This window comes from Bos indicus x Bos taurus, chromosome 19 (genome assembly GCF_003369695.1).
Source record: "Bos indicus x Bos taurus breed Angus x Brahman F1 hybrid chromosome 19, Bos_hybrid_MaternalHap_v2.0, whole genome shotgun sequence".
NCBI classification, from domain to species: domain Eukaryota; kingdom Metazoa; phylum Chordata; class Mammalia; order Artiodactyla; family Bovidae; genus Bos; species Bos indicus x Bos taurus.
In genome coordinates, this window is record NC_040094.1 from 9,230,519 (window position 1) to 9,242,834 (window position 12,316).

General features: G+C 48.7%; 1 protein-coding gene across 10 annotated transcripts in view; it reads left to right on the forward strand.

Annotated features, from left to right (window-relative positions):
- Positions 1-12,316, forward strand: part of MSI2 (musashi RNA binding protein 2) — a 407,598-nt gene that overhangs the window by 92,183 nt on the left and 303,099 nt on the right. The gene's annotated exons all lie outside the window — the stretch shown is intronic.

Below are 12,316 nucleotides of genomic sequence, written 5' to 3' on the forward strand. Positions count from 1 at the left end.
ACAATGTCATGGACCTCCATCCATAGTTCTTTCAGGCACTCTGTCTATCAGATCTAATCCCTTGAATATATTTATCACTTCCACTGTATAACTGTAAGGGATTTGATTTAGGTCATACCTGAATGGGCTAGTGGTTTCCCCTACTTTCTTCAATTTAAATCTGAATTTGGCAATAAGGAGTTCATGATCTGAGCCACAGTCAGCTCCCGGTCTTGTTTATATGCTGACTGTGTAGAGCTTCTCCATCTTTGGCTGCAAAGAATATAATCAGTTTGCTTTCAGTATTGACCATGTGGTGATGTCCATGTGTAGAGTCTTCTCTTGTGTTGTTGGAAGAGGGTGTTTGCTATGACCAGTGCATTCTCTTGGCAAAACTCTGTCAGCCTTTGCCCTGCTTCATTCTGTTCTCCAAGGCCAAATTTGCCTGTTACTCCAGGTATCTCTTGACTTCCTACTTTTGTATTGCAGCCCCTTACAATGAAAAGGACATCTTTTTTGGGTGTTAGTCCTATAAGGTCTTGTAGGTCTTCATAGACCACTCAACTTCAGCTTCTTCAGCGTTACTGGTTGGGGCATAGACTTGGATTACTGTGATATTGAATGGTTTGTCTTGGAAACAAACAGAGATCATTCTGTCGTTTTTGAGATTGCACCCAAGTACTGCATTTCAGACTCTTGTGCTGACTTTGAGGGCTACTCCATTTCTTCTAAGGGATTCCTGCCCACAGGAGTAGATATAATGGTCATTTGAGCTAAAGTCACGCATTCCAGTTTTAGTTCACTGATTCCTAAAATGTCAACGTTCACTTTTACCATCTCCTGTTTGACCACTTCCAATTTACCCTGATTCATGGACCTAACATTCCAGGTTCCTATGCAACATTGTTCTTTACAGCATCAGACTTTACTAGTTTCAGTTCAGTTCAGTCGCTCAGTCATGTCCGACTCTTTGCGACCCCATGAATTGCAGCACGCAAGGCCTCCCTGTCCATCACCAACTCCCGGAGTTCACTCAGACTCATGTCCCAGTTTGCTCAGTCCTGAACTACATCAAAAACATAATTGGAATTGCTTGTTCCTCCATTAGCAAAAACTTATTACAGAGAGTTCAGGATTTGTTTGCAGTTCTTTCCCACCCACCCTGCCCCCACCCCTACCTCCCCCAGCTGGAAGCTGAGGGTGTAGAGTTGAAATCGTCAAATTCTGTGTTTGTAACTTGGATTTTGTGGTTAGGCTTTGGTATTCCCATAGCTGCCTCCATATATACCCTCCTGGCTTATCTTTGTTTCTTTTTGTAAAGATAAACAGATGTTTGTGTGTTTTCTTATTTCCTCTTCTGTTTCATAGGAAAGGTAGCACTGTATATATTCTTAAAAACTTCTTACTATTTTAAAAAATTGTATAGTCAGTTTCAGTTGTATAGCAGAGCAAGTCAGTTACACATATACTGATCTCTGTTCTTTTTCATATTCTTTTCCCTTATAGGTTATTACAGATATTGAGTAGAATTCCCTGTGCTATAAGTTAAGTGCTTTCAAGACCAAGGATTCCTTTTTTTGTTGTTGAATCATTAATTAAATATTACATAGTGCCCCATTTATAATAAAATTCAAATAGAATATACAGAGCAACCAGTGTGTGTGTGTGCATACATGTACACTTTAAATTTACTTTTTTTTTTAAAATAAATGTGGTTTTGAGAATTATTCATTGCTTTATTTTTATATTTTGGCTGCCCTTCTCTTCGTTGCCTGGGCTCTTTGCCAGGGAGCGTCGGCTCTAGAGTTTGCTGGGCTCAGAAGTTGTGGCTCTCTGGCCTAGTCGTCCTGTGGCTTGTGGGAATCCAGTTCCCTGACCAGAGATCAAACCCCTGTCCCATGGAAGGCAGGTTCTTCACCACTGGCCCATCAGGGATGTCCCTACTCTGATTATTTTTAAGATAATGTCTTAAAAATTTGGGGCCTCATTGTCGTTTTATCTAATACATACCTGTTATGTTCCTGTCTTTTTCATGGAGTCCCAGAGGGAAAACTTACAAGCATTTTACTGTAGCTGATTCCTAATTAATCAGCCAATGGTCCATAGTCCTTTTCCCATGGTTCTGGAAATGAGTTATGACAGTCCTGGCCCTTCCCGCTTGTTTTTAATACTGCCAGAGATGATGAGGTGACTGACACTTTCTGGACTTGCATTCTAGAAAGGAAGTGAGAATTAATGGAGTAGTCCACAGTGTACCCTCTTATCAAAATTTGAGTTATGAGACTTTTATTCCAGAATAGCTCTTTTTAAATGATCTTAACTGTTCCTATTTTTAAATAATGAATGTCGCATTATAGTAGCTCTTTTCAAATTCTAAGAGAAGAAAGGAAAACATTCACCCACCATCCTCCCCGCGGGTCTCCTTGCTGTGCAGCCCTGTCCGGGTGGGTGTAGACCCTCGCGTGGGGATGTCATCCTGCTGCAGTTGGAGGGGTCCTCTGTCCCTCTCTCCCCACCAAGGCTCTTCTGTTAGAGTTCTTCCATCTTCACGGTTGTCTGGGGGCTGTTCCGTGAGGTCACCTCCTACAGTTCCTCCCTGTGGCAACGTCCCGTTGTCCCTTCTTGCACTGGCCTTCTGCCAGGCCCCAGGCTAGCTGTGAGGATTGCGTGGCTCGCAGGACAAGTGCATTTGGCTTTTGCCTTCTTGGAGCTCACGGTTCACTTGTAGGTTGTATGAACAGTCACTTTGTGCTTTGCTGCATGTCTGACCCTTTCTCTCCTGTTCATGGATGCACTTGTCGCAATAGAGATGGGGTGATGCTTCTCTAGGAAGAATCTAGAATCTGCTGTACCTTCTTAAATGCTAAGCTCCTTGCACACCTTGGTGCTTTACTAGGGGCACAGGTGACTTACAGTGCATCTCGCGTCCTCTTGGACACACCTGTCCAAGGTGTGACAGGTGTGAGTATGGTTGGATGAAGGGCTGAGATGTGGGACACGGGGGAGATAGGTAGGTAGTTACAGACCCCTGAGCTGTCCCATCAGACTAGAGGCCATCTGTCAAGACTCTGGAATTCAACGGTTCAGGTCACTTTTGTGCCCAAGGAGATGACCTGCAGGGGCACAGTAGGTAACATCCCTAAGTTGGTGACCCTCTGCTCTCATCACATGCCCTTTAAGAATACTCTGGCTTCTTAGCTTTCTGCTCCACCTCAGTTAGGAAGAACCTGATGTTGTCTATGTTTGTGCATGTTAACTCTGTCAGGTAAGCCTTTCATCTCAAGTTATGGAGGGCAGGCACAGACGGGAGCGACAGAGGGTGAGATGGTTGAATGGCCAATGGACATGGGTTTGAACAAGCTCCAGGAGATGGTGAAGGACAGGGAAGCCTGGCATGCTGCAGTCCATGGGGTCACAAGGAGTGAGACACGATTCAGAGACTGAACAAAAATGGACTGAAAGGCTTTGTTGCTAGTGTAGAGGCTTGGAGTCCTGGCCTGCAGACTAAGGAGATATTTGGGGCACAGAGATGCCTTCTTGAAGCTTCTAAAATAAGGGCCATGTCAGGCTGGCTGTCCGTTGAGGTTCCTCTCTTTTCCTCTGTCTGGGGTTGAGAGAGCCAGGCTGAGGGGTCCAAGCTGTTGTCTGTGAGCCCTCCTTCTGCCTACTCTTGGGCTCCCCCTCTACCCATCACCCTCCCCCTTGTGTGGGGTTGTGTCTGTGTGCATGCATGCATGTGTGTGAGCTCAACGGAGTGGGGTCTGCAGGAGCAGGACTGGAGAGTGAGGCTCGTGCAAAGAGCATGGGAAGCTCAGAGCTTCTCCGTTTGGCCCAGTTGGGGAGTAACATTTAAATCTTCTTCTTAATTAACATTTATGAGCGATCCTGACAGTGATTAAAGCAGTGTGGGGAAGCTCTGAACATTTGAGTCCATCATATGTACTGGGGGAAGAAGAAAGGAGTCAAATGGAAACGTTTGAAAGCTGCTTTAGGAGCGTGAATTGTGTGCATTAGTGCCTTAGTGCCATGTGGTGAGCCGCAGTGGTGAAAATCCTCTCGTAGGCTCGTGGATGACCGTTGATCAGTTGCATCGCAGTGTCAGTGGGTGCACACGTGTGCTTGTGTTCCATCCCATCTGCTTACTGCCCAGGAACAGCAGAAAGAGTGAGCGTGCTGGTCACGGTGAGCTTACCAAGCAGATGGACTTCAGAAGTCATTCTATTGGGAGCCTTTCAAAGCCCATTTTAGGAATATGCACACATAAAAACCCAAAGGAGGCGGGGTGAGAAGCCAAGAAATAGTTTGTAAATCTGAGACTATTCTGGAATCCAGTGATAGCTGAAAATCTCTCGAATACACCCTTCTGGAAGAATAAAAGCACGTCTAGTGGCTCTAGTCGATGTCGTCTGAGTGGATTCTTGCTGACTGATGTCGTGTGAATTATAAATGAACCATATGGAACCACTTTATATAAGTAACTTACATGTTCCAATGATAGTTATTTAGGTTGTAATCTCCTCAAAAATCTGTTGTTAATGACTGGTGTGTTTTCACCTGAGGTTGGTTATGGTCCAAAGCCTGTTGTTAGCCGTGCCAGGGTGTGTGTGTGTGTGTGTGTGTGTGTGTGTGTGTGTGTTTTCATAGAATGATATTACTGTGAAACCATATTTCATGGTCTGGCTGCTTTTTTTTTCCCCCTTAGATTTTAGACACATGTCTCTGGAATAGCTGTTCTAGGGATTCTGTTTATTTGTCCTAAACGAGTGCCAGGTTTCAGTTTGTCTAAGGAAGGGATGTGTCTGAAACACATGGAGCGTTGGATGGAATCACCGTGTGACTGGCATCTGGAGCCTGCCCGTTGCTTCAGGATGAAGTCCAAGCGCCTTAGCGCTGCTCTGAGTCTGGGCCCGCCTTCCCAAGCCCTGTCGCTCGTCCCGTTCACGCCCCGTGGTTCGAGCTGCTGGCAGCTCCTGGTGCGTCTGGCTGTCGATGCTCCTGGGCTGCCGCTGGGCTCCTTGGCTGGCGAGGTCTTGCCTCCATCTTGCTTGCTGCCCTCATCCTGCCTTGTCCGTGAGCTTCTCCCAGCCCTCCCCCTCCTCCTGTCCTGGGAGGCTGGGCCTGTCTCTGTCGATGCCCACAGCACCTCAGGCGTTTTGTTCACACCCTGGATCGCATCAGCCAAGGTCCTGCAGGGAGCGGTTGCCTCACGGGAGGGAGCCAGAGGAGAGGTTGAACAAGAGGACTGTTTGCACAGGTTTAACAGAGTAAAGGTTCAACACGGCATGATGGAGCATCCAGGAGTCATGGCAGCCAAGGCCGTTCCCGCCCCTCAGGCAGAGGGGTGGAGTAGGGAGCAACAGAATGAAGTCATGAAGGGGTCCCTGACAGGAGTGCCGGCAGAGGAGGAGATGGGTGTGAGGGGGTCAGATCCCCACTTCCCGCCTTCTGCTGGCGTCTTCTCTTGACCAAACCCCGGGGAGCCCTGGAGACCCGTTCTGCAGAGGTCAGTCTCGTCAGGCACTGGGCAGAGGGAAATAGCCCGATCGTGATGGTTCTGGAGGGTCAAACAGAGCACCGCCAGCACATGAGTACATCCTCCAGTGAGAGCATGACTGCAAGAAGGGCACCTGCCACCTCGGCCTCATTTCCCAGTCCCCAGGGCCTCTGGGAGTGGGACAGGGGCTTCATCCCCTTCCCCAGGCTCCAGCAGTACCTCCCAGCCACAAGCATACGGTCTAAGCAGGAGCTGGGTGTTTATGTAGCCCCAGGACAAATCCCGACCTCCTCCCCTTTGCCGCTGAGAAGGTTGTCACTCCGAAGCCCGTCTGTCTGTAAAGGCTGCAGCCCCCGCCCCTGCAGCTCAGTGCCTGACCCGAGGTTTGTCATCAGCATGGGGTGCTGATAGGAGGAAGGGATGGATGGGTGAGTCAGCAAAAGAACGAGAAGACACGTGTGGAGAGGCACCGAGGGAAACGTGTGATGCCTTCTCTTTGTGAGCCTTTCACATCCAAACGGTGCGGGGGGGTCTGTCCGAATGTAAGCCCAGGAAGGTAGGGCGTCCTTGTGTTTTGTCCGCTGCTGCGTCCCCACAGTAGGCGCTCAGCAGGCACTTGTCCCGTGAAGGGACCTGGAAGTGATTCGTGGCAGCTTTCTTTTGGAACTTCTCAGTGCACCCACCCGTTGTGAACCTCGGGCCACCGTCTCTGGGGACCTAAGGCCATTTTGGTAATTTTTCCAAAGTAGAAAAATCTGTGGCTGCTTTTCCTATTTTTTTTTTTAGATTTCTGGACTTGAGAAGTTGGAACAGAGGACTCTTACGCTTGCACCTCTGCTTTTGGAGAGGAAGTAGGGGAGAGAGTGAGATTTTAAGACTTGTGTGAGAAGAGATGGAAGGCAGCGGAAGGGGAGCGCTTGGTGATGGTGGTGGAACCCTTGTTCCTACTGTGCACACGTCTGGGCGGCCTTGCCCAGCGCTGAGCCCCAGTATGTCTTCCTGCCCTTCCAGGCTCCCATGGGTCTTAAATCTAGGGTGAGGGGCTCTTAACTCGAGGATTTCTGCTGAGAGACGAGGGGAGGGGTGGGAGTAAGTGTTCGCAGATCCCTGAATACTTGCTACTTCACCAGCGCTGCACCTGGACTTGGTTTTAGGTCTTGCAGGAGTTGTTTCAAGCTTGGAGAGGGTCCGTTAGGTTACCAGTTTGCTCTGGCTTTGGAAGGCTTCTCCTCCCCCTCCTCCCGTGTCCTTGCGCGCACAGAGCAATTTTACAGGGCGGTGTGAAGGATCTGGGTGTGGAAAGCAGGAAATTAGTAATGACTGGACTGGGTGAGGATGACTCTTGTAATTTTGAAGAAATGCTTAAAAATTAATTGGTTCTCAGCTCTGCCACTTTATTCTGTGCAAGCCAGAAAGAAAAGTCAAGATGGAGAATTTCCCACTGTGACACCTTTTTTTTCTGGCAAGTTGAGTCATTTAATTATGATGCGAATATCACCAGCCACTGGCCCATCTCTGCCCAGGCAGCTCTCGTCCACGTGCCGTTCTTCCCTTCTGTATTCTGGCGACTCAGGTGGCATCCTGTGTTTCCCAGATCATTACTGTACTTTCGCTGGGCCAAGAAGGGAGTGGGTTGCAGCCTTGCCTGCCGCTGCTTGTGATTTCGAGTCGTGTGGACCAACTGTGGGGTGGAGTTGGAGCAGGTGCGGCTGTGCCTTCCACGTTGGATGGAGGCCTGTTGATGGATTTGATGTGGTTCTGAAGTGCTGTGTCTTCTTGGGTTGTTGTAAGTGTGTTTGTGTCCTCAGACTCAGGGCACAGGTGCATAGTCTGGTTAGGAACAGGAGTGAAAGTGAAAGTCGCCCAGTCGTGTCCGACTTAGGCGACCCCGTGGACTGTATCCATGGACTTCTCCAGGCCAGAATACTGGGGTGGGTAGCCTTTCCCTCACCAGGGGATCTTCCCAACCCAGGGATCAAACCCATGTCTCCCGCATTGCAGGCTGATTCTCTACCAGCTGAGCCACCAGGGAAGCCCAAGAATACTGGAGTGGGTAGTCTGTCCCTTCTCCAGCGGATCTTCCCAACCCAGGGATCGAACCCAGATCTCCCGCATTGCAGGCAGATTCTGAGGCAAGCCCCAAGAATACTGGAATTCAGAACAGAGAAAGACTCTAAAGTAAAATGTGGACTGTTATTTCCTTTGCTGTTTATTGGGGGAGGGAGTGCATGGACATGGACGGTGGGGAAGGAATATGGTCATGTGTTGAACCAGAATATCTATTTCCTGTCAGGGGTCTTTGTATTTAAGAGTTTTCAGTCAATCAGAGACTTAATCTGATTTTTTTTCCCTGGGTCCCAGGACATTAAGAGCAACTTGCAACCTGGTCTGGTTTCCTCCTTAGCAATCAGTCCTAAATGATGCTGTAGTTGGGCTGACCTGTTGACTCTTTTCCCCCCTTGATAAAAGGTGAGTCTATAGCAGGGGGTTGGCAAACTTTTTGGAGAAAGGGGCCAGATGGTAAATATTTTAGGCTTTGTGGGTCAAGAGGCAATATTGAGGCTATTAGGTAAGGGCTTATATAACAAGAGAGAAAACAAACATATATCATGTTTTTACTGATGAAATTCAACATATAATAGTATAAGTTTTTATACATACAAGTTTTCTAATGGGAAGAATGGATATTTTTGGAGGCGTTAACATATTACTGAGTTGGGGTTCCAAGTTACTGTTTTATCAAGTCATTTAAAGTGTTCATGTGTAGAAACCGTGCTTAGTTTAAAGATTGTATTAAAACAAACAGGAGACCGGGTTGGACCTGCAGTTCTGATGATCTACGTTTTGGGGTGAAAAGCCTGAGGATGTGGAGCGGCCAAGGATGCCACACTGTCCTTGTTGGAGGTGTTGTGTGGATGCCGTAATCCTGGCATTTTGTTTATTTATTCAGTAAATAGTGTCAGAGAGGCTTGGCGCTGGGGATGAGGAAGTGAACAAGGTGATTCAGGTCGCTGCCCTGGTTGAGAGGGGCCACAGCAAATGTGAGTGTCTTGCGGCAGGAACGAGGTTGTGAGTGGAAGCGAGTGCGTGTGCTGGGGAAGGGGTGGGACGTGAGTTTGCAGAGGGAGGCAGGGGCCAGATAAGAGGAAGCTTCAAGTCATAAAGAGTCTGTGGTAGGACATCCCTGGGAGGATTTGAGCCAGAGAATGATGTAACACGATCAACTGCTGAAGAAGGTTACTCCAGCCACTGGGTCGAGAGTCAGCTCTAAAAGGCAGGAGTGGAAGTGGTTTTGTGGGGCCACAAAACTGAGCACTGAAAATAAGAGATTGTTTGAAAAACGTGGAGTCTGTGGTCAGTGCATATTTAACGTCTTACATGTCATAAGTTGACATCCTTTTGGTGTGAGATGCCCCCACTTAGGGGAACTCGAGGAGAAAAGGGAATTGATTGGCTCATGTCGCTGCAGAGTCCAGGAGTTTCAGGGCTTCAGCGCGGTTCTGGGGCCCGAGTGATAACATCAGGCCCCAACCCGCCCCGGCCCTCACTGCTCCCGTTTCCTTTCCTCTGTGGGTAGCCTCACTCGCTGCTTTTGTAGATGACTGTTTCCCTTGAGTTGGATAAGGTGGCATTTGGGATCCTGGATTTGCACGTTAGCTTGGCAACTCCAGTGGAAATGTTACTGCTTTCTTTTAGCGTCTGCATGTCACTTTGGGTCACTTGATTAGGCTCAGTCCTTGGACCAGTCTCTGATGGACCAGTCCCAGTAAAAAACCACATGGGGTGAGGGGGGGGGGTTGGCTCCCCAAAGATAGGGGTGCTGAGCAGACTAAATACTGTATGTTTATGACACAAATGGCCTGTCCTTTAGTCTCCCCTATTTTTCTTTACCTGGGACCTCTCTCTTGGGGAGCATGGTAAAACCCATGTGAAACCTATGTCTCTACCCTCCAATCACAAGGGTCTTGAGAAGTACAGTCACCGGCCAGCTCTCGGTTGCCCTTGTTGAGTCCACGGGGTTCTCTTGTTCCCGCGGCTGGGCCGGAACCCCTCCCTCGTGCCGGCTGTGCTGTTTTGAGAAGCAGCGGGGCAGGCAGGGCCTGGCTGGTTTCCAGGCTGGTCTGTCTCTTACTAACTAGCTCTGTGACCCAGGATGGGCCACTTAACCTTCCCGAGGCTTGGTTTCCTTATCTTTGTGCCACCGATTTGCTGTGTGCGTCCACTAAGCTACCCACCCAGTGCCATTTGGAGGAGAGCTGTTGGTCTTTTTAATCCTCTGCTCAGGAGAGAGAGTAGCTAGGGGAAGAAAGATGTTCTGTTTCGAGTCTGGACCTTGTTACCTATACACACCAGCTCTCTCCTCTTTCTGTAACTTCTTTTCCAGTGAACATACTTTTTCGTTTTTATCTTCTTGGTACTCTTATGCCTTGGCTGGGCTTTTTTTTTTTGAGCAGATAGCCTTGGGTGGGGATGTTGGCATGGGAGAACCACCCCAGATTAAGACAAGTGTGTTTTGTCTGACAGTGGCAAGCACCCTTAGCAATGACATAGACATCATTATAGATCTGCCGAGAAGAAAGGACAACACGTTCCGTATTGATAAGATTTCAGCAAGACTCAAAACAAAAAGGGAAAGAAAGAAAACACAAAACTTCATGCAACTCTGTAACGCCTCAGTTCCTAGTTTCTTAATTAGGCCTGTGGTTTAGCCGAGTGCACGGTCTCAATACACAGATGGTTTTTATGTAAAAACTTTTTTTCAAATGTTAATTTTCAGTGACTGATGTTCCCTGCCGAAATCATTTTCCATTGTTTGTATTTGATAAGAACTGTATTTGAACTGCTCCTTTATAAGCTGAAGTCTTTTGTAATGGGATTTAACTTAGTGGTTTTACAGGTGTATGAAAATGTTAAGCTGTGTATTGTACTTGAGAGTTTGAAAATTCTTCGTTGCAGCTAATTTAAGGAAAAAAAAAAAAAAGAAAACCGAAACAGGTGATTACCAGCTGCTTTCGGTTTTGAATGTCCTCGCTTTGGGGTTTTGTGTTTGCTTATTCGTGTGCAAATCGGTGTGGTTATTTTGGAGCCCTGAGATGTGGCCGCCTCCCGCCCAGCTGCCCCTGTAAGGACCCTGCCCTGTCCCCAGGCTGGCTCGAGCCCTCCCCCCACCCCCCATACGCTCCGAGCTGCCCTCTCCCTAATGATTCAGGCCTTCCTGAGCAAACAAAGCCGGCCGGGCACCCTTCTCCCCAAAGACGGCCTCGTTCACTGCCACAGAGACCCCCTTCGCTCCCTGGCAGAGGAGTGGCCCCTTAGAGCGGCCAAGCCCCCCAGACACAGGTGGGCACACTCCCAGTGCCTCCTGGGAGTCCTGAACGTCTGGGGTCCCGAGTGACGGCTTCAGGGGGGTTTGTACCTCCAGGACCCTCCGAGACCACCAGGATCGAGGCTGCCTCGGGTGGGAGATGCATCAGGGAATGGGTGGCCGAGGTGGGGCTGGTGAAGGACTTCAGGTTCAGAGCAGGGTGGAGCCCCCTGGAGTCACCAGAGCACCTCCATGCTCCCGCTCAGCCCCAGACCCTGTCCTTCCCTGGCACCGCGGGGTGTGCCCAGGCGGCATGCTGGTCAGGCCGGGCGAGCTGGGTGCAGGCGCTGCCGCTTCCTTATTCACGATGACGCCAGTGGGAGCCGTGCCACCCGCTCCCCATCCAGCCCTTTGTGGCCGCGTCCTGTTCACGCAAAGGTGACATCACGATCTGCCCGACGAGATTTTTCAGTTGAGGGGCTTTGTGTATGTCTTTCTTTATCCAGTAAGAGGGTTGTGCTCTCATTTACAAAGGTTTGATCAGCAAACATGGAGAGAAAATGCTCAGGGAGAAATGCTTGCTGTCCAGATTAATACATTTTTTTTTTAAATTTTGGATCAGCCAAAGGCACTTTGCTGTTTCTTTTGACTGTGTTTTTTTTTGATCTTACCTTTGACCTTCCCTGGCATAGGAAATGGCAGCCCACCCCGGTGTTCCTGCCCGGAGAATCTCATGGATAGAGGAGCCTGGCGGGCTATAGTCCATGGGATCGCAAGAGTCGGACAAGACTGAGCGACTAACACACACACACACCTTTGACCTTGGCTGACATGATAACTCAGTCAGGATTCTTGTCCATCCCCATCTCCTCTCTGGGGTCAGTTTTCTTGCTTTCTTGATTGCTTCCATGTGACCCCCTGCAGGAGGTAGCTGATGGTAGTTGCTGTTCTAAGAGCCCAGAACCTGGTGGACTTGGCTTCAAAAGGAGATTCCAAGGCTCTCAGTGATGGATGATGGCAGCTCTTTGCCCCTGAAAAAATCAGTGAAAAATTGAGGTCAGAGGGAAGAAGAGAACATCTTTATGGGTTTTTCTTTTTTTTTTTTCTTTATGGAGAGCATGTTGTACCTGTAAAACCAGAATGACTCCTTTGGGCATTTTTCTCCAGGAGGATTCCAGTCTGGAGCCGAAGTTGGCTCTTCGAAAGGCTGCAGGGATGTTTAGGTTTAAGTGTTTGCCAGGGAACACGTTTAATGACTTGAGTCTATAGTTGGAGCCTCATCGGCGACAGTCTGCCTTTTCTTGAAAACTTAGAGCTTGTTCTCTGCATGTGGGTGTTTGTTTTCCTCTGCGTGTGTGTGTTGGAATAAGAATGTAAAGGCCAGGATCCCTTTCAGAATTTAGAAGTGGTCTGTGCAAACCATTGAAGGCATATCTGCTGCAGAATCCTCATTTGCAGGTTTGATGCGCTCTTCTCCAAAAGCGGGAAGGTAGCATTACCTAGGAGTCAGGAACCGGGTTCTGTGTTGAGACAGATCT